Source organism: Camelus dromedarius, chromosome 11, assembly GCF_036321535.1.
Source record: "Camelus dromedarius isolate mCamDro1 chromosome 11, mCamDro1.pat, whole genome shotgun sequence".
NCBI lineage: Eukaryota > Metazoa > Chordata > Mammalia > Artiodactyla > Camelidae > Camelus > Camelus dromedarius.
In genome coordinates, this window is record NC_087446.1 from 69,751,806 (window position 1) to 69,774,001 (window position 22,196).

The following is a 22,196-nucleotide window of genomic DNA, read 5'->3' on the forward strand; positions in this document are numbered from 1 at the left end:
AGATGAGGAAAAAGTGCCTAATACAATCAAACCAGGACATCTGAGTAATGGGTAATAGGAGTCAATTGAATATTCTGGTTAGGTGAAGGTCAAACAAAAACACTTTTAGTTTCAAACGTCATTGTTAAAAACTTTCTTAAAGCACAGGAGCCTGTTTTCCTGCCTTGCTTAGTGTCACATGGCATATTAAACATGACAAATTCGTAGTTCTCTGACTGTGGAACGGGAAAGGCCTTGGTGTCATATTTCTGAACATTAGTCTATGTTTTGCAGCACAGTGGATACTGAAAATGGGGCAATTTGAGTGAATGGGAATGGACATAACCTAGCAGCCATTGACTGTGATTTGCCAACTTTCTCCAAAAAGTAGGGGTAGCAAGCAAATCAGATAAATTGAGGGATCCTGGGGTGGGGAGTCGGGTGGGCTGACAGCTGGGTGGTCCAGGTAGCTTGTTTTACTGTGTAAAATTGTGACTATGATCCAGACAGTAAAACATTGTCAAATTCCTGTGCCTGTAGCTTTGATACCTGGCCGAGTCTGTGAGCCAATTTTATCGATGGTGCATAATGAAGATAACTAACATTTCCTGAGGACCAGGTTATGTGACTTCCATGCATTGACTCACTGAATTCCCTAAGCACCCTTTGTGGTACATAACAGTCTTAAAATATGCAGCAGGGAATTATTCTGTTTGCAGATGATAAAATGAAACTCTGAACTGTTGAAGCCTGGCCCGAAATAATGCAGATGGGAAGACGCCGTGCTGGGAGCTCAGCTCGGGCCAGGCTACAGAACCAAGTCCCCTCACCCAGGAACCTGGCCCACAGCCACTGCCAGGCCCTGTTCTATTTCTATGAGTGCTCATGTGAAAATGCCAGATACTCAGGGTCAATGCGACTTGATTAAGAAATTCAAACTGGGATAGCCTTTTGTTGGGGACTGTAACTTGGGAGTGAAACTGGCAGTGAAGTAAGGGAGGAAACAGCCCTGGTTGTAAGAATATTTCTAGGGAAGAAGGTTCCCTGATGGGCTGGCATGGGAATCGCTGTGGTTGTGAGCCCCCTGTTGCCCTGTGGGGTTGTGGGCAGGGAAGGAGAGAGGCTGTTCAGACTAGTTATAGTCAATAGAGTTTGTAAACACCTGAGTTCTGTTCCCTCACAGCTCAGACACATGCAGAACATGAGGATGCTTAGCTAATGACCAACAGTGGGTAGCAAAGGCCAAGAGTGGGGTGGGGAGGAGAGATGGGGCCACCTTATGGAAGAAACTCTGCCCCAGGGGACAGGAAGGTAATGAACGATTGGGGAGGCACAAAGGGTTTCTATGGCCTCATCAGGTAGTTCCTACTTTAAACTGATAGTCTGGAATATATGGTCAAATGCGGTGGAATGACTGCTCTTATTTTAGGTTCTACAAACAATTAAACGGATAGATTTCTATCTCCATTATACAAGCACTGCTGGGTGACTTTTAGAGTCATGTGAGGATCAAAAGAGTGAGTACTTATTAATGCTATTACCATGCTTCTACTGAATTAACACTTCAGCAACAGTATAACGGCCACGCTTCTTAACAACTGCCTCTGTAAGGGTCTTGTAAGTCACAAATAATAATTATAAAGAAAATATATTAAAAATAATAACAATTACAGTTACAACAACTATGTTGTTTATAACGATGATAGTGTTAGCATCTCCCTCTCATATTAAACAGTACCCAACACTGGATTCCGTAGGAAGCAACGCCAATGCATTTTTCGACTTTTCTAAGTCTTCACCCAATGAAGCCTTTTTATTCACATTGGTCCACCACAGCCAGAATTGCTGTTCCTTGCATGGTTGGCTGCCATGCTGAGATGTTCTGGGCTTTTTCTGGCACCATACGTCTATACTGGGTAGTCAAGGTTCCACGTACCCACTCTGATTTCCAATATATTGTTCTCCAGAGCCAACAGAGGGGCCACTGGAAAGAGGCCACATATACTGTGGTGAACCCAAACTGAATACCTGTTGAAGGAATGGACACACAACATGGAGTGGTGGAAGGATGGAAGGACAACATAACTTCTTTTACTCCTGTAAAGAGAGAGGGGGAAATGGTGAACTAAATCTCAAAGAGAAAAGACATTCATGGTAATAATAATGTTCAACAGTGAAAGAATCCAAACAAAAGGCAAATATAAAATCTCTGGGAAGAAGACTCATTACAACCTGTTTCTTTCACATATATACCCTTAGTAGGAATAACATACTTAAAAATCTTCAACCAACCATAGTTATTTGCTCATAATAAACTTGGGAATCTTGAAGCATATTATTCACTCTCAGTGTTGAAATAATACAATCTTGGAAGATGATTTGTATTTGAGGATTAAAAAAAGAATATTGTGGATGTATCTAACAATTTAAATCGAAATAAGAAATGTACCTTTGGGAAAGGTATGCATAGAGAACGTTGGAAGAAATACACTGAATATAGGCAAGTGAGCAAGCTCCCTTGAGTCTGGGAAGGTGAGTGCAGCACATTCAGAGGGTCTATGAAGTTATTACAAGTCACAGAACGGTATGCAATTAAAGTGTCTTCCTAAGCAAAATATTCTTCTTCAGGAATTTTTATCTTGATATTTCTATGGTCTGTGAGGTCACAGGAAGTCAAAGTTATGGTGGTGGCTTAGAAGTTCTTTTCTCTCTGTGTGTAATTTACAGGGCAATGCTACAGATGGGGCAGCAGAGATCTGTGGTAAGCTGTTCCATAGGGTGGTGGAGCAGTTAGAAATGATAAGGTCAGAGATCTAAAAGACTTTTAGACCCTCCCCTCCTAACTGGCAGACCTTTAAAGCAAACTAGCACAGGTATGTAACTAAGAGAGTGGATGAGAGGCAAATTTATAGTCCCTTTAGTTTTACTGCTCAGTCAAGGGGTAGGGACCACTCTGGCCAGGAACGGCAAGACCGTGGATGTTGTGGATGGGTAGGAGAAGCTGACATTTGCTTCTGACCTGAGAGGCAGGGTTGTGTTGCAGAAAAGCCGATAGTGCTGGAAAGATGCAGCAGGTCCACAGCCCAAAAGGAGCTGTCATATTCAGGGAGGTCAGAGAGCAAGAACCAGAGTTACTGACGCCACAGGGTCAGTAGCGTGGCAGCTGTGATATCAGTATCTGCGTCCCATAACCCACCTAACCCTACATGAGCTCATCTGCCTAAGGGGGCAGGTAAGTAGCAGAAATGTGTGGAGTGGGTGCAGCCACTGGCAAATTGGCAAGTGGGCATCCTAAGGAAACGCAATGCTCACCGTCACCATATTGGAAATAGGGCCTCATGGTGTCAGATCTCCTTCTTATTCAAGAGAAACCAGAAATTAAGAGTTTATTAGCAATCAACCCAGATCAAAACCCAGAAAAGATATCATTTTATAATGACAAAGAAGGCACAGACTATTCAGAAATAAATTAATGAAAATATTAAGAAGATTCTGATAAATGATTTAAAAAAAGAAAAAAAATGAACAGTAGAATGCACCACCCTCTTCAGTGGGCAGACTCAAATTTGGGGGACATAGAACATTTTTTCTCCAAAATAAATTTAGTATCTGAATGCAAATTTAGTTAATAATCCCAAATGGATTTAAGAAAAAAATCTGAAAGGTGATCCTAAATGTATTCCAGAAATATACCCATATATACAAATAAAATAATGAGGAGGGATGTTTGAATTTGTAGTATTAGAGACATTCTGGAAAAGGATAAAACAGGACCAACTCTAGGAGGTATTAATCTATGTTCATGGAAACATTATAGAAATAGTGCACTGAGAGTATGAATGAAATAGATTACATTTCAAGAATAGACGTGGATATTTGTGAGATTTTAGTAATATTATAAAACTGACACTTCAAATCAGTGGATTCAAGTACTGCAGTAATTAGCTAAATCATTGGAAGACCTGGTACAGTGTCCTCATTTATGACATTAAAATTAATTCCAGATAATTTTTTAATTAAAAAATAAAACACCAGAAATAACCCAACATGATTTAATCTGTTCAGATTTTCAACCGAGAAGAACTTTCTAAAAAGCTTTTGGAATAAAGACCAAAAAGAGCAAAGGCCCAGCAACTCAGCAAGGCCAGAAACGCCCACTGTAAAACAAAACTAACCCTCGCCCAACCCTCTCTCACGGTCCTGTGTTGCTCTCTGATACTTTCTACACTTTCTTCTTCCCTTTAAAGTCCAGTTTCTTGGAGAAGTACCTGCGCTGAAGACTTCTCCAGGGCTCAGAGCCCTGCATCCCCCACGGCTCTCATCGCAGCACTGAGACAGGAGTTGCACTGCCGGTGGCTGCGTGTTTCAAACTAGTCGGCACTTTCAGCTCCTATTTATTTGATTACCAGTTAGCTTTTGCCGTGGACAAATATTTTCCTCTCAGTGGAATATTTTCCCCCCTTAATTTTTGTTTTACTTAAATAAATTTAAAAAGCCCAGACAGAAAATTGTGTGTGCACATATGCACACACACAGATACACACAGATCTGTTTTTTAAAGTCTACCTAAGTATAGTCCTCCTCTGCCTTTTCCCCAGTCTTGGCAATTAAAGCTGGGTTTTAGCTCTTGCTTTTTTGCCCCACACACACACCCTTTCTCACCATGCTCCTTTTAGTCAGTGTTCAAATCCCTCTGAAGCCAGCTTACAGCCTTCTCTGTGTTGCCTCAACTAGTTTCTCCCAACTGCTCTGATATTATTCTTTCTCTTGCTGGATTTCTCTTCTCCCATGTGACATGTACATGGCCCTTTTCCCCAGGGCCTCATCCTCAATCCTTCACTTGGCAGGAATGAATCGCCCCCACGGCCTCACCCACAGCTCCTCTGAGCTCCTGACTGTTGAATCCAGCTTAACAACGGGCATCACTCCTCAGATGTCCCATAGACACTTTGCAATCAAAATGCCACACACAGAACAATCTCCTTGAAACCATCTCCTCCCCTTACACTCCCCCTGCAGATCCGCTCTCCAGATGGGTCACTGGAAAGTCACCTCAGCAGCTCTGCGGCCCGCCGCCGCGGCCCTGCAGTCCCCTCTGCAGCAGTCACCACTTCTGCCGCCCACGCTCTCTCCCTCTGCCCAGGGACTATCTGCAGGCATGTGCCACTTGTCTGGATTACCTGGAGTGGCCGCCGAAATATCCTTTCCCACCAAAATATGGGCCACCCCCAAAAATATTATTTTCCATTCTGCTGCCAGTATAACCAGATCTTCTTTAACATAATCATTATGCAATTCTCTTGCTTACATATATTCCAATATAGCCCTGTTTCTTTAAGGATACATTCAAGTCTAATCACACAAGACCCATCATGACAGAGGCCTTGTGCACCTGATATTCCCACCTGTGGATACTTTGTTCTAACCCTACTTGTTGTTCTTCAGTCTGGCCAAGCCGCTTCATGCCGTGTACTCTTATATGTCTCTACCTCTCTGCATGAAGTGTCCACTCCCTCTACCACACATTAGAGAGCTAACTTCCTTTCACCTTTCAAAATTCAGTTCAAATATTTCCAGCTCTATGAAGTCCAATGTGTGTTCACCTGCTTAGCAATCCATCAACTACTCGCCAAGTCTCGCCTGCCCTGCGGAGTTCAGACACCATGTTTTACCTGTCTTGGTCTCCCCAGCAGTTGATACAGTGTTTGGCATAGCAGGTGCTCAGTGTTTGTTGGATAGATAAACGAATGTATCAGTAAAGAGATGAGAGGTCTACAATCCCCCCCAGTTACTCAGCTGCCATTTTGGAAAGTTCATTCTGCGGAGTTAAGGAAATGTCAGTGCAGGTGGTGAGCAGACAGAACAGAGGTGAGGGCGTGGGGGAGAAAGGCGGTCCTGGAGAGCGCAGGAGAGGCGTGGGTGGGAGAGCACTGGAGAGAGAGGGAATGGAGGGGGCGGGTGCAAGGAGATGTTGAAGAACAACTGATATTAAATGCAGTAAATTAAATAGAGAACATAATATATGAAGGGAAGATCAAGTTAACACAGCAAGGATGGAAAAGGCAGTACCAGAGACGAAGAGCTCTCACTTCATCACTCACTGCATTTCACTTACGGCACCCGCCCTCTGGGAAGGCAGTGCCAAGTTCTTGAGAGACTGGTGTTTGTGCTGTGGGTGCTCTAAGTACAAAACGGTATCTTATGGCTTCCAGATTTTAAGACTGATAGATTATTTCTCTTATGTCCCATGTCTGAGTTCTCAAACAGCAGGATCTTTTGCTTCTGGGGGTGAACTATTGTGGTTAATAACTCAGGGTTACTCTAATAATCTAAAAGGACAGTGGGAAAATCACTAAAACAAATAAAATAGAAATTTCACTCAGAAAAAAACATATGCCCTATAGAACCTTGTGGGGGCCTTGGGGGTAATGTTACCGCCAACTCATCTAACAGTTGTATGTGAGTGTGTTGAAACTCCATGCTCAAGTCACTTAAACACGTATGACAAACAGGGTCCAGGCTGTGGTGCTCCAGACATGCACGGGAAGATGAAAAGCCTGACTACTGCCTCCGACAGGATCAGTCCAGCCGGGGAGCGCAATGGACACGGACACGATCACGCACCATCAAGGCAAGAATCAACTGCAATTCATGTTTAGAGAGGAGAGCAGAAAATCTCTAAAAAGTGGAGGTTTTCCTGCCAAGGCTTGGCAAGATTCCTTCCAGGCAGAAAAGCAGAGAAAGATACTTCTGGCGAAGGAGACTAGTGATGGTGGCTGGGTGTGAGGCCTAAAGAAGCAAGGGTGGAGGGCTCCAGGGTCATCTGTCAGAAGCTGTTCCCCTTCAGCAGCTAAGTGGCGTAACTAAAAAGGCAGGTGGGGTGTCATTAATGATCATGGGGAAAACTGGGAGGAGGAAACTGAGGTCAGGAGATCACCATCAAAGGCACTTTATTTGAGAGGAACAAAAATAATTCAAAAAGCACTTGGAAATTCTATCTCCCATGAATGAAAAGAACACAAAATAAGTTTCACTCCAGCGTTGAATACAGAATAACAGACTGCCTACTCTCAGAAATGGATTGAATTTTCTAATTCGTTAGGGATTATTTAGAGAATAGGGAAACGAATAAATCTGAACAATCTCTCTAGAATAGCTGTTACTCCATCCTGTTATGTAGGGTAGAGTTAGGCTGAATTATTTAATTAGTATTTTATTGAGACTATAAAGTTCTAAAAGTCCTATCCATTTCTCCCAAAAGCGTACAACTTTTCCCTTCAATGACCTTTATTTGACTTAACTAGAACAATAACTATTTTCCAAGGCATTTTTCGTGTGTGTTAAAATACCAAATGATATGCTGCCCTCAGAATGTTGTTGTTATTATTAATGCTGATAATAGCCCCAATAAGAAATATTTACAATTATGACTCATTTTGGAATAACAGGTCATTGGCTTAAAGTCCTTCTGAAAATAAGCAGAAAAAACGAACATAATTTCTACACCAGCTGCACCCTTAATCGAACCTGGTCACTAAGCACAATAAAAGCAAAGATGAAACTCAAATCAGACACCAGACCACAAACCATAGCTGACTGAAGATGCCACAAAATGACCTTTCATTCACCGAGGGAATCAGATGCTTTTCCATGTATATTATATGTTTTAAAACAATTATTATATATATAGAATGTAATTTAGGAAAAAGAAAACTCCCTCTTTCTGTAGACTTATAAACAGGAAGCACAAAGGGGTGTCTTGCAGACATGAACTCGCATGCATAAATGCAAAGCCTATTGACCAAACTCCTTTCCTGTCTCCTAAGCTTAAAAAAAAAAAAGTAATTCAAGGCAGTGGTGAGCTGAAAGGGCTCAGATACAAAACGTGCACATCAGCCTTCTAGTAGATAAAAGGGCGCCATACATAATAGAAAAGATGATGTTTCCTATGGAAATCTATTTTGAGATGCAACAATTTAAAGGCAACCGAGAGCTCAAAACCAAGTTCAAACAAAGAGAAACAAAGGCCAAGCAAATTTACAGAAATGGACAAAGACATTGGAGAAGGAGGGGATCTGTGTTCTACCAATATCCAGATCAGCAAATTCATCCTGAATTCAAGCCAGTGATGTGCCATGAGGTCACTCAAGGAACCAGGCAGAAACCATCGGCCAGAAGAAATAGGAAATTGTCAAAGGCAGGTGTGAGGTGTGGAAGGGGTGACCCTGTGACCCTTGCTGCCATGAGGCAGGATGCTCTTGCGGGCTTTCTGCACAGGCTGGCGGGCTCACATGACTCTGTTTAGAAGGATATCAGCCAACAGCTGTGCCACACGGGCTGCAGCCCGAGCTGAGTCACATCTAGTAACGGTTCTGAGTTCATCCTTAGACGACATGACCAGTAGGATCTGAGAATCAATGGTGGAGACCTACCTGAATGAATATTCCATTTCATTCCTTGGCAGTAAATCTTCAGCTTTGTACAACATAAATATTGACAAAGATACACACAGGCACCCTAGTTGAAAGCCTGACTGCATAATTGCATCTAATTGAAAAAAGCGGGTTCCGATTCGGTATGCTAGGTCTTTGTTTGGCTCAGTAACCGATGCTTCTGAGACCCAAAGCATATTCTAGTATAACCGACAGTACAGAAATCTCCACTGATGACTTACTCATATCAAGGTATTCATAAAATAGCACCAGTTTGCCCATGGGATACAGATGGTTGTCCCATTCCCATCGTGGGGTGGTCTGTTTTGTTCCCGAAACTGTGGCACCATTAGATTCATGACCCAGCTGCCAAACAGATCAAATTATAAGGCAGGATATTATCAGACCAAGGTCATAAAAGTATTACTGACATTTCAAGCTGAACACATCATCTTCCCAAGAAATTAATTTCTTGTTTTCAGGATAAATTTCTTTTTATTGCTGCATCCCTACCCTCAAGTATTGTGAAAACTAGTCCTGACTACGTACCTTGGGTTTACCAAAATTGTAACGACTACTACTACTTTATCTCCTACCTCCTTTTCAGGTACGCATTTTAGCTTTTAGAAGATACCTACCCTCATTTGTTTTTTCCCCCCATTTCTCTGCTATTATTCACCATGGCCTTTCCAGTCTGTAAATTGTCAGAGAAAAAAAGTAAAAGAAAGAATTACAGGGTCTGTGAGCTGGTGATAAGTGCTGCAGAGGAAAATAAAGGAGGGCGAGGAATGTGTGGTATGGAGGAGTGTGGATGTGGAAGTGACCTTTGAATAAGGCAAAGACGGAGGCAAAGGGGTGGGCAGAGGGAACAGTGATCACAGGCCTGGAGGTCCCTCACGCTGGACAGACAGCATGGAGACTGGTGTGGGCCAGAGAGAATAGGAAATAAGTGGTGGTTTTGGGGGTGGAGCTTAGAGGCTGCCTTGAGGATGTGGGCATTTTTCCCTCTGAAGGAATTGCGGAGCCATGGAGGGACACCAAGCAGAAAAGTGATACTCTAATGTTGGATCAAACAGGTCCAAGACCCTAATTAAAGCTGAACAAATCATGGGCCAAAGAAGTGACATGCTGCCTCAAATTCAGTGCAGAGCTTGAAAGAAACACAGCCTCGACTCGCAGCCCAGTGCTCTGCCCCCTCCTGGATGCTGTCCCACAGAGCTGTCCCTAAGGTTATGTTTTTTCCTCACTCAGAGGCTTGTGGGACAACTGAATGCTTCCCCCTTTTTCAAATGGCAATTTGTCCTGAAAGGAATTCGGAGTTGGCAGTGAAACAAGGCATGGATCTGTAGCCTACAGAGCTGTTGTCCCTGAAAGCAACAGCTGGCGCGTGGTTTACTCGTGGAGCTCAGCAGAAGAGACAGAGCAACAACAGACAACTTAGCGTCTGGCTGAGGTTCGGCTGACTACACTGCACGTTTGGATGGATTTCAAATTTGGACAGTGAGGCGGCTTCACACGAAATGCAGGTGTATACATCATACATGCCCACACGTCTGTATGCACACACACGTGGACACACACAGAGTATATGATGTGACTTGTAAAGAGCTTCCCCTGCTAGGTTTCCCACTGCTTCTGATCTCAGCGTTAACATTTCCCTGGCCATGCTCCCAGGTTTGCTACGAGATTTCTTTGCAATGGAACATGCCCTTCGCTTCACAAACTTTCCCCACTTCTTTCAATGACATTAGGGGAAAAGCAGGGAGCTCTGGGAAGGGGTGGGGATATGGACTCGAGATACTCCTGAATCTGAATCCACACTTCATGGCTTATTTGTTATTTAACTTTATTTACATTCAAAATGCAATTGTTGCAGATCTCAGAAGTTGATTTACACTCACTGCTGTGGCAGAATGTTGCGGTCAGTAGACCCACCACTGGATCCTCTTATTCAACACGTCCTTCAAATAATTCAGATAATACTGTACCACAAATGCCCATTTCTATATTTTGATATCTGCTTTTCAGTATAATTATCTTCCTTCTTTATTCTCTAAATCTTATGATTTTTAAACATTTTTCTGAGAAGTGTTCCACAGGCACTATACATATGATAAGTTGATAAAGAGATCCTGGAGATCAAAACCACATTTAAATCCTGAGATAAACTCAACTGTGCCGTATACATGGCTAGGTTTAGTCTGCTTCCTTTGTTACTTTGTTTAGTAATTTTTGTTTCAAACAACAAGATCCTACTGTATAGCACAGGGAACTACATTCATTAACTTTTAATAGCCTATAGTGGAAAAGTATATGACAAGGAATATATATATATATATATATATATATGTATGTATATGTGAATCACTATGCTGTATACCAAGAATTAACACAATATTGTACACCAACTATACTTTCAACAAAAAATGTTGAAATAAAATTGGGAGGTGAAACTTCGACTGCCCAGGCTGCTGTCAAGATGAAACGATTCAAAGCAGGCCAGGTATTAGCAAACCCCCTAACACATCAAAACCCCATATGGGATCTTCTTTTTGAGCAGCACAGGCTAACCAGCTGTGGTCACCTGTAAATAAGGTTGAAGTCACTTAGACCCTTGGCTTGGGAATGCCGTGGCCACCGGGGTGGCGGTCACTGCAGCACCTACGAGAATGACGGGGACAGCATGCTCCTGACGCCGCTCCCCAGGCCGCAGCCCGGAGCACTGCAGTCAGGTCTGAGGTCCGGCCGGGAGCGCACAGCTCCACAGCCACTCGGAGCCCTGCGGTGTGGGTGGAGCTGGGACCGCGCTCATCCATCACCCTTCCAGGCACCCAGACTCGGGAGTCCCCTGGGGGAATTTTTCTCTGCCTCATAATTCCTGTCTCAGCCTCTTGTGGAATGCGGTCCATGCCCAACGGAAGCAGGGCTTTAACCCTCCGGGACCCAAATCCATCACGGTTTGGATCCAGGGTGTAACTTCCATGTTAACTCACCTGGTGCTCCCTTCTTGTGCTGAACTGCCCTCCCCCGTCGATGACATTAGGTCGTATTAGAAGTCCCGACTTGCTTGTCCTTAGCTAAGACTCTGAGCCTCTTGCTCAGTCTTCCTGACTGGAACCACTCTTCTGTGGCAGAAAAGCTTGGGCTGTCGGCAACCCATCATTGTCCTCGGTCTTTTGGGTTTTCTGTTGGTTTATGGTTCTCATGCAGGGATACCAATTTGCACATGAGAAACACCTGTAGACATTTTAAAAAATACAGACACTGGATCCTCCACACTCTCCAGCCAAGGCTGGAAGCTTTCTCCCTCTAGCAGGGGTTACACAATAATTTGCTTGGGAATTGACCACACATATTGGCATAATCATGGTAAATTGCCCTTTACTCAGTGCTTCCCACGTGGCATTTTCTACTTCATGTTGTCTTTGTACGTTCATTATCACATTTAATCCCTGAATTATAGATAATCACCTTTTCTTTTGAGGACACTCCTACTTGCTAATCTTGAATACAAGTATCTTTGATTCTCTTAATCTATTTCATTCCTGAGTTTCCTGTTCCTGGATTTAAAGAGTGAATTATGGACACATGTATTTAAGATTCTCTTAATATATCTATCTGACTCATCCTCTAACCAAATCATATCTGGAGAAGAGCGATTTTCTCTTTTAAATATTTGCATTTTCTTACTATATAGTAGTGCGTACACACGGTGGAAAATGTAGAAAGCATATAAAGTAAGAAAATTACAGCCATACATTATCTAAACACCAAAGGACAGTGCTATGTCATGTTGGGCATTTAACCATTTTTCTTAATATTTTATCATAAAATTTCCCTAGGGCAAGTTACTTAACCCTGGAATTGTACTAGACTTTTGTCAAGTACAGAATAACATTCCCAGAAATGACCCCAACATCAAAATAGTACGTGAGGCTGGGAAGGCCATAGGGCACTCAGCTTATTCTCTGAGTCCTACAAAGAATGCTGTTAATTCACTGATTTTACTCATTCGATGCCTGTGAGTCACTCACTCACTAAGCTGGCTCGGACTGAGACCTACTTTATACCAAGTGCCGATCCAAGTGCTGGGGAGACCCCAGAGAGAGCCTGGATCACGGCATCACTGTCCTTCTTCATTTGCTCCCAGAATCCTACTCAACAAACCCACATGGGATTGGGTGGTGGAGGCAGGTGAGATATGGTAAAATTCATTTCATTATGTTCCTTTAGACATATTTAAATAGCATGAAAATAGTCACTAACTTTGATAAGTTTTCTTTTCCCTTCCTATGTATTTTTGAGGATGGGTATAGTTTTGGGGCAGCAAGAGTAATTGATAGATCTTTAGTATGTTAGGATTTTATATGAAAAATTAAGAAGGAAACTGGCACCTTATACAAAGAGAAGAGGCAGTGAGGAAAACACAAGCCACCCTCGAACTTGGCTACCATTCAGAATTTCTGATATTCAAAAAAGGGAAACATAATTCAAAATATTTTCCCTAAATATTTTAGCCCAGAGTAGAAATACATGTAGGCAAAGTTCAGCTCACTGGAACCTACAACAATGTGCTTACTTAAGCGAAGGTATAAACAGACCACAGATACTATAATGCATCCTTTACTTTAAACTAGTTAATGTGAGCAAGTTTCATTTCACATGAATTGCTCAGTACCAATTTAGGAAATATATCCTTCTTGATTGTTAAAAATAGCTCACTGATAACCAGATTCAACAAAATTTAGTGTTAAATAATTAACCTATTTCCTTCAGGAAATGCTTTTGAGTAATCTGAGTTAAGTATTTCCTCTATCTGATCTATTTCTTTTCACAGAGAAAAGTAGTATTATTTGCACATGAGCTACTTTTACTCCTCTGGAGAAATCTGACTGTGAGCTCAGGGTAAGAGTTGTCTACTGCACAGTAGGGAAAAAAAAGATTCATTTCACAGCAAAGATCAGAATCTTTTTTTGAGGGGCATGGTGAGCTGGGGGACAAGGGAAATGCCTTTGTTTAGAGACAGACCACAGTAATCCATCCTGAAGCTGAAAGATGAAGACCTTGTGAAGAAATGTGGAAGGACACACTGACACACAAATGTGTTCACTCTGCAAAAACAGAAAGAAGGAAAGAAAAAATAATTTAACTGCCCTATAAAGAGAATGGACAGAAAATTGGTAATAAGGGAGAGTGAAGGAAAGTTAGGGAAGGGAGGAGAAACAGTGAAAGGGAACTTGGATGCGGTGGGCAGAATAGCAGGTTTCTGGAGCTTACAATGAAGGATGGTAAGAAAAAAAGTAAAGTTTAAAAAAAGTTACAAAGTTTAAAATAGTTTAAAAATTAAAAAATGAAGTTAAAAAATAATTTTTTTATAGTGACATGGAAGATTGTAAAATGATGGAGGATTTTATTTCAAAATTCAAGTTGTTTGAGTTTCTCCTCCATGCTCCAAACAACAGTAAGATCTGCTTGTGTAATTGGTTTTGGGGGACACCACAGAGAGGGGTGAGCAATGCAGTTCGGTTGGCCAGGAGCAGAATGCTTTTGTGGAAGGCAAGACTGAAGAGAGATCAACAGTTTCATGAGGACAGAAACTCAAAGCCAGAAATTATCTTAAAAAGCTTAGTGTGGTGGGCAGAAAAAGTCCCCCCCCAATATGTCTATGTCCTTATCCCCAGAACATAGGAAGAGGTAATATTCCCTGGCAAAGGGTGCCTATGGTTGCAGTTGTGGTTAACGTTGCTAACCAGCGTACTCTAAGAGAGATGAGCTGGATTATAGAGGTGGGCCCATTGTAATCACCAGGGTAGTTAAATGAGGAAGAGGGAGACAGAAGAGGGGAGAGAGGAGAGGAGATTTGACCACAGGATCAGAGTCAGAGGCACACAACCATGCTGACCTTGAGAGAAGGAAAAGAGGTCACAGGCCAAGAGACGTAGGTGGCCTCTGGAAGCCAGAAAAGTCAAAGATACAGTTTCCCCTGAGGCCTTCAGAAACAGCCGTGCCAATATTTTGACTTCAGCAAGCTCCTGCGTTCAAGAACCCTACAAGGTTAAATTTGTGTTGTTTAGTGGAGACTATTTCTTTTTTCTTCCTACTACCATGTCATTTGGGGATACTTGTTACAACAGAAAGCGAATACACTAAGCTCCTTGAAATGTTCAGAAATTGCAGATAACACTGGACTGTCCACTTTGATATGGGATTGGGCTTATGTGAAAATCCAAAGGACAGTGTGACCTTTGCTAACATCTGCTTTTCTCATTTTTAGGAAGAGAACAGTAAGTCAAAACCTCTGTAGTTAATATTTTAGACAAGTGTCTCTTAAAACATTATGTAACCCTTTGCCTTAAGACCCCAAGAGAGTCTCTGTTCTTAGAAGAACATGGATTCCATGAGATAGGGTCTTACATCTGAGTCCCACAGTGGTCTCTTATTGGCAATGAGAACTTGGGCAAATCATTTACCTTCTTTAAGCCACAGGATCTTCATTTGAAAAGGAAGATAAGAATAAGGATTATTTGGGTGATTAAATTCTACTCACAAACACACGCACACACACATATATGTACAACATTTAATACAGTGACTAACACATACTAGGCACTCAACAAATTCCTGTTATGGATTTTTAAATGCATGTATAAAAGGAGGAGAAAGTTGCGGGAAGTTGTGGGAAAATTAGTTCACGGCCCCAAAAATGGCCATCTCTCAACGGGCTCTGATCAGTCAGTCCCCAGCGATGGACTAATAAGCAGAAACTATAGCACTTGAGGATTTAATTTAAACATAAAAAGGGAGGAATTTAAACATAATTATTAAACAGGAGGTATGTTTACACTGTTGGCTGGATCATCTTATCTGGAGAGCTTTAATAAGCAGAGAGTCTCCCCTGTTTTAGAGATGGGCATGCAGGAAAATTACTTGGATGGGTGGGCCGTTCTCACCCCAAGATCACATGACTTAGTACTCACGGAAGTAACACCTCTTGTATGTTATTCCAGATGGACTGTCCTCCCATGATTATTGTCAGCTGCATCATCAGTTCAAGGAGACAGCCACCTGGGTCACACTGGAATATTAGACAGAAAATCTCATTTAAATTTTAGATAGCTCTAACATGAAATAAAGTCATTATTTTATGCCTAAAAAAATCTAAGGAACAGAGAGTAAAGACACTCTTCATTGGGCAACTAAGAGAAAACATGAAACAGGTTAGACTGTCAGAACACAAAGCTGTATTCACACGTCTTCATTTCTGTATTTTCACAGCCAATACACCAGATCTCCAGGATAAGTCACAAATCTGCCCTTAAAGAATGTGATGTAGAAACACGAGGAGTAGTAGTTGACAAACTGGAAGAAGAACACCTTCATGGCTAGGTTGTTCTCATAGTCAGTCTGGTCCTTGGGATCTCTGCAGCTAGAATAAAGAAAAGTTAAGTCTGTAAAACTGTGAACAGCCTTGAGACCCTAATCAAAGCCAAGGACACATGAGTTAACACGCTAAATATGTATATATATTTATATATATATATACACAATTCACACTTTTTTCCATATAAGCTGTTTTGAATTCCTTAACATAGCTACTATATTAATTCCAACTGTACACACTGTTGTAAGAGTTTCTCCCACTATGAATGCAATATCACACAAGGCAAAAAAAAAAAAAAGTCACCCGTTCCTTAAAATTTATAAGCACAACAGTATCCAATGGGCAAGAACTGTCCTCTGTCAGGTGTAAGTTGAAAGAAAGCTACTTCTAAACATCCTGCTAAATGAAATTCTCTTGTCTCCCTGAACAGCAGGAAGGTAGGACTATTGAAGAAAACAAGCAAAACACGGGGCAACTTGCTAGAAGCATTTGGGGAACATAAAACATCCTCCTAGTTCAAAATTTGAATTGGTCTTAGTGTTTTCAGAAAATGACCACTGAGCAGACAACTGGGAGAATGACCCAGCCACATGCAGTGTGTGGGAAGCAGTTAACTTGGGCCGCTAAGCTGCTGGCTGGGATACAAGCCAGAGAGAAGAAACATTTGTTATAGAAGCCACAGCTGATGAGAATGGAGCTACACTAACAGGAACAGCATGGGGGGAGGACACAAAACAGTGTGATTACTTGTCCTCTCCGTAACGCACAAGCAAATTTGCCACTGGAACCACGAACCTCTTCCACTTATTTGCAATAGAGAGACTATTTACTTTCAACAATAGGGTACATGATCTAATGTAATTGAAATTATTATTAAGCACTGACATATTTACACAGAGCTTGGACATTCTAAAGCTTTCTTTATCCCTTTTACTAATGCAAAGCTGCAGCTAATTCACTTCTCATATAGGCTAGAGAAAATACGTTTAAACTTGAAGTTTTCTAAAGACTGTAATGTACTGGAATTGAAGTGCCTAAAAGATAAAGTCTCTGTTTTGACCTGGTTCTAAAACTGGTGTAGAAATGACCTCAGCTGCAGAAGGAGCTTAACAGACTCAGTCATCTTGATTGCCACTTTCTCATATATGGCGTTCAGGGTCACGATGATGATAAAACTGATGAGGGAAGCAGTGATGGGCGTGGCCCACCTGCACAGTCAGGTACTTCTGGATTGGGTCTCTTCCATTCAGGTTCTAGGGAAGTTCTGCTGAAAAAACAATGAACACTGAAAGTCCGTAGACAATGATCCCAATAACTGAAGCAATGGTCAACAAGACCTGACAACCCAAAAACCTAGCAGCATAAGGCTCACTAATGATCGTATTTTTACACAGAAACTTGCCCCCAATCCACGCTTAAACAGAAAACATGCACGTGCTGTAAACCTCACATAAACGTGAAAAGTGATGTAAATCGCATGTAAATGCCACAAGAGACGTGAATATCAGGCATGTTAAATTTTAGGGGAGGAGGAATGAAGGATGTCAAAAAGAATGAGTGCATCCACTAATATAACATGCTGACAGCAGGAGCAGCTGTGTGCAGGGCATAGGGAATATATGGGAACTCCACTTTCTGTGAATTTTTCTGTAAACCTAAAACTGCACTAAAGAAGGAAGCCTGTTAAGTATATCATTAAATGGCTGAAAATGGAGTAACTGGTGGCATGTTCTTTTGGAGACAATTCTGTGATAGCAGAACCAATGAAAGTATCCCTTCTACATCTATAGAATTACTTAGGTTATGAACTAGTTGTAACCCATGAAGGGGATATGCTTCCTTTCAAGGGAGAACCTATCACTGATTCAGGGGTCAACAGTTGCTAGCTGTCATCTTCATTCTTAATAGGACAAGTGAAGCTGTGGACATGCCCTGAGGGAAATAGTGGAAGTGACAGCAGGTCTCTGCTGATGAAAGCTTCACATGCTTTTCATACTCCTTGAGATCTTAAAATGGCAGGTATTCCTACTCCCTGCATTTGCACAAGATTCATGTCCCTGATCCATTGTAGTTCTGACTGTGTGGACCCAAGGACAACGGGAGTGTCTGAAGCATAATTTGCACGTGGCTGGTAGGGCTTCAGTTCCTCACTAGGCAGGTATTTTTCTGCCCACTGAAGAATGCACATTAAATGTCCCATTTTTAAACTGTTTTCCTTCCATCTACCTTCTTGGTCTTAGTCCAGAAGCATGTACTCAGGGTCCCTGGCTGCTCCTGATGGCTGCCCCAGAGAGAAAGCTACAAAGAATGTGAATTTCAAGACTAAGTGAACCACATCATGTTATTTACAGTAACAGCGGGAGGCTGGCTTGCACCTGCAAGGGAGAGCAGATGGAGTGTTTACAAGCCCCTCCTGGAGCCACACTCCTGCATCTAGATCCCAGCTCCGATGCTAGCTGTGGGGCCTTGTGCAAATTTCTTATCTTCTAGGGGCTTCAATCTCCTCACCCATATAATGGGGGGATAATAATAGCAATTTATAGGACTATTGTGATGAGTCAATGATTTACTAATTGTGAAAACAATTAGAACATTAACCACAGGCATGTGAAAAACTCTACCTAAGTATTAGCTATGAATATGGTGACCAAAGTCTTAAAAAGGTGTTTTTCTTAGTTTTTAAGCCATCAGTTTGTAGAGAAAGCATTTTATTTTCTCCTCTACTCTCTTTCATCATCCTTTTCTTCACAGAAAGTCTTCATGATTGTGAAAGGAATAACTTTTTGGTGTGTGTGTGATTAAATGTGAAAATTAGTTAAGGCTGAGAAAAATGTATTATAGAAGGTATATAAAGCCTCCCCACTTGTACAGCACATATAGGCCATTTAAATGCTATGCATTTTTAAAAAGTCTGCATAATAATTTTTTAATTATTTATTAAGTAATCTTAATAGTTAAAACTCTTTAAATGCTTACTATTGCTTCAGCACACGTCTGTTTTTCTAAATCCTCACAATCACCCTGTTGGGAAGGTAATATTATATCTCTTTTACAGATGAGGAAATAGAATCACGTGGAAATGATGCAATTTCCCCAAATGAAGCAACTATTAAGTGAAAGAATTGAAATACTCAAAGAGCCCAAAGACACACTAACTGTATAGCACTGTCTCCAACATGGTCTGTGAAATTAATTGTAATTCATTTCAGAACTTTTACAAACTTGACACATTTCCATTTTTCTTCCAAGCACTTAATGGGTTCAATATTTCTTATGAAACAGGAAAGCTTTCCATTCTCCTTCCTCAAGTTTCTTCGTATTTATCATATTTTTGATCATAACTTTAACATTTGCTCATTAAAGAAAATTTGAAAGTACTCAGTAGTGGACAGAACTGTTGTCCTGGATCTGTCCCCAGTCTTAGAAGGGGACCCAGATTTTGCTTTAGGATAAATAACCTCCCTTTTGTTTTTTGTCCTGTGATTTAAGCTCGATTAACCCACTCTTTCTGAAGCACCAGAGGTAGATCTCAGTTGGTTTAAGACAAATAATACCCGTCATTGTATTGGCCTCGCACATGATTGGAGAATTGACAAATAACCCAGTAAGAGCCACTATTATGTGAGGAGATACGTGCTTGTGCCCATGTGAATGATAAGCTTCCTCTATCAAGAGAGGAAGCTGCCAAAAGAGACCTCTCTTGGTTTGGATGGATGATCTGGGATGCTGAGTGCCTAGAAGCAGCATGCTGAGACATCATTGGACACCGAATGAAGACAGGACAAGACCAGCCCTTGACATCATCTGGGCTACAGTATCTCTCCTTGACTGAAGCCAGACCTCAGATCTGAGGTTTTCATTTACAGGAACCAATAAATCCCATGCATCCCCATTTTTTGGGTGTTGTTTAAACACACTGGAAATTGATTTTGTCACCTACAATGAAAAGACTCCAACTCTGAAAATGAATAAAAAATAAATTAAGAAAAATGCTTCTACCTATAGACATAATTCCTTCAGAAGGGTTCATTGTTTGTATATTACAAATCATTTTATATATTAATTTTATTCTCAAGCCTATCGTAAGCATAACATTTTGACATGTCATAAAAAATTTTCATGGACACACTTTTTCATGGCTGGGTATTGTTCTACTTTGTGAAGGGTTGGAAGAATATTTTGGCTGAGATTTTATATATATATATATACATATAAAAGTATGTCTGTGACTTGAATCCATACTGACTTTTCCCTGCCATTTTGAAATACTTCCTGATTAAAAGTTTTTCAAAGCTGAATTAGTGGATTAAAGCATAGGAATATTTTTGACTCTTGATATCAACTGCCAGACTGCTTTCTAAGAAGGCTTGAGGAGTACACTAGAAATAAACACAGCATTGTAAATCAACCATACTTCACAAAAAATATCCAGTACCCTAGGCATGGGATTGGTGATCACTGGCATTTCATCCTCATAAACAGAGCTGTGTCACTTGAGAGGTGGAAAACTACTTCATTTTGATGTGCACTGAATTACCATTGGAGTGTGACATCTATTTTTTCTTTGTGAATGTGTGTTCCTTTTCTCTGCCTTCTATGCTCCTGAGATTTTTTGATGTTACCTTTGAAGTGATCTGAACTCTCTATGTATTGAAGGAATTAGCCCCTTGTTGGATTTGTAAACAAATAACATCCTCTGGTGTTTTGTTTAAAATTAGGATGCTTCTGATGCATGGAAATCTTTGTATACTTTCCTCAGAAACTTACTGCTCATCTAGAGTTTGTGTAAACATCCATATTTATTTCTAGTTTTTTTCTAATTGTGTTACTTTTTAAATGTTTCTGGAATTTATCACAATATATGGTTCACTGTATGATTTCAATCTTTTCTTTCCCCCCCAATTAGCTAACGAGTGTTCCATTCACTGAATAACCTTTATTTATCTCCCTGATTTGTAATGCCTTCCATCTCTTATATTAAATTATTATTGATATCAGAGCCCATATCTGGACTTCCTGTCCTATTTTCTAATCTGGCTATTCTTGAACTACTAAAAGTCTCATTATCTTATTAATTATTATATTACTAATATGATTTTATACACAATAAACCCCAAATCAATTTTATAACTTCTGATATTTTGGAGATATGATCTTTTAATCTAGAATCATGTGATTAAAGCATCTTTTATATCTTTCAGTAGTTTTTACTTTTATTTTATGATAGTTCCTACTATCCTTTCCTTAGGTTATTCTTAGATATTTTACCTTGGTTGTTACTCTTGGAAAATTTTAGAAATCTTAATGCCTCCATCTGGTCTCATAATCAGACCCTGGAGAATCCTAAACCACTGATCTGATTTGAACAAATGAGGTGAAAAGAATTGGGGGAAGCACTGTGAGCAGAAGAGACTGTGGAACCTCAAGAGTGGCGCCCTGCATTGGCTCAGATGTTCTCTGGAAAAACTTTTCTCTATGAGACTTCATAGTTCCCAGCTTGATTTTCAGTTTTCTCAGGATTTCACATTAGATTTTAAAAAGTCTGTGGCAGGTTCTTACCCAGAAAAAGAGCACTTGCACAAAGGTTTATATGTATACACTTTCCCCAGGTGGTAAATGGAACACGCTCTTCTTCCTAATTAAAAAAACAAGTTAAGTCAATCAAGGGATTACACCTATGAAATGACTTTTCTCCTAACTGGTCAATAAATCCTAAACATAATTTAAAAACAAATAATTTTCAGACATAGCCTCATTATTTGTAATTGCATGGGTTTTTTTTCCTGTTTTTTTTTCTTTTCTTTTCTGTTAACGATTTCAAACAAACAACAAAATACGTACAGTGTTCATTTTAATACTATTTTTGAAAATGCATATGTGAACAGTAAACTGTTTCCCTGCCATTGTCTGAGCTTGGGGATCTGGGTACCTGACGAGGCCAAGCTGTAAAGCTCTACTCCTGAGCTGGCCTTAGGTTTCAGAAGTGACGCTAGTGACAGCAGAGTCCGTGCAGGACAGAATGTTTCACAGGTGTCGGCAGCTAACTGGTCTCCACTGTGTGTTCCTTTGTTGAGCTTTATGTGTTTATTAGCAACAACTATGAAGTTTTAGAGTTTCCATTTTAGAGTTAATATTTATATTTCATTTTTAGAGATGAAATCAGTAAGACTCAAGTTTTACCTGGATAATGAAAGCAGATAAAGTATAATAATAGCTGTCACTAAGTACATGGCCTTTCCTCTGTGCCAGGAAGTCTTCCAAGTAGATTCTGCACATAAATTCAACCCGTCCTTACCATAGTCATGAGGAAGCAACTCTCTTATTCTGATTTTATAGGAAACTATGGTACAGAGAAGTTAAGTTGTCCAAGATCACTCAGGAAGCAAGCTGCTGTGTTCAAATAT

General features: G+C 40.8%; 1 long non-coding RNA gene across 2 annotated transcripts; it reads right to left on the reverse strand.

Annotated features, from left to right (window-relative positions):
* Positions 1 to 1,580: 1,580 nt before the first annotated feature.
* Positions 1,581 to 21,480, reverse strand: LOC116151750 (uncharacterized). 2 transcript variants are annotated; one of them, XR_010383017.1, is made up of 3 exons: positions 21,352 to 21,480; positions 15,389 to 15,837; positions 1,581 to 2,076 (listed from the first exon to the last, which is right to left on the reverse strand). It is a non-coding gene; the product is annotated as an uncharacterized LOC116151750 (long non-coding RNA). The 2 variants fall into 2 exon arrangements; XR_010383016.1 differs by lacking the exon at positions 1,581 to 2,076 and adding an exon at positions 11,232 to 11,648.
* Positions 21,481 to 22,196: the final 716 nt, after the last annotated feature.